The sequence below is a fragment of the Sinocyclocheilus grahami genome, unplaced genomic scaffold, assembly GCF_001515645.1.
Source record: "Sinocyclocheilus grahami isolate Dianchi unplaced genomic scaffold, SAMN03320097.WGS_v1.1 scaffold55.1, whole genome shotgun sequence".
NCBI classification, from domain to species: Eukaryota; Metazoa; Chordata; class Actinopteri; order Cypriniformes; family Cyprinidae; genus Sinocyclocheilus; species Sinocyclocheilus grahami.
This window is the reverse complement of record NW_015505234.1, coordinates 382,009-382,962: the sequence shown is the minus strand read 5'-3', so window position 1 is coordinate 382,962 and position 954 is coordinate 382,009.

The window sequence follows — 954 nt, the reverse complement described above, 5'->3', positions numbered from 1 at the left end:
GACATTTTGGGCAATTAAGAAATCCCGGCCAGACGCATTTTTGTAGGTCCAAAAAGAGGACATGTCCGGGGAAAAGAGGACGTATGGGTCACCCTAATTTATAATTTATTGCTAATCGATGTATTCTTTTTAAAGTAGCATATGGAACATATTTTCTGCCTCATTCTGTGACAAGAAGCCTCAGATCACAAAATAACAGGTTTAGAAATGTGAATACATGGGAGGTTTAGCTGTAGGCATTTTAATTTAAGCATGTTTAGCTTAGTTAACGAAAGGCTACCTGCTGCCATCAGAGCAAGTATAATTACTGCATTCACAAGCTCCTCGAATGCTCTCATTTCCCGAGTTGTGCTTTTAAGTCGGAATGTGAAAACAACATGGACACTCTCGTTACTACAAAGATGTCTTGGATTTGTATTATTAGACCTTTCCGACTTGAGTTCACGTGCATTTTCTCAGTCGGGAAATAATTTTTCAAGTGCGGTGCCGCGATGATGTTTCTTACATCCGTTTCGGAGAACCAGAGGACGAATATTTCAATTAATCGCTCAGGCATGGCACCGAAATCTGCGTTCGGATTCGGTTCTAGTACATACCGGTTACATAGGTACCGGTGCCATATTGGTACCGGGTTTCAGTACCCAACCCTACAAGGCACCAAACCCCAAACTGCTCCCTGGGCGCCGCAGCAATATGGCTGCCCACTGCTCCGGGTGTGTGTGTGTTCACTACGCACTTGGATGGGTTAAATGCAGAGCACAAATTCCAAGTATGGGTCACACGTCACTTCACTTCACCTGGAAGAATGTAGTCTGAATGTAATCTGAAGACGTTGATTACTTTGGTTCAGGTGGATTTTATTGGGCTCAGAGCTAAACTCTGCAGGACTGTGGCCCTTCGATAGCTGGATTGGACAACCCTGGTCTAGATGCATTTCATATAGCCTACATTATG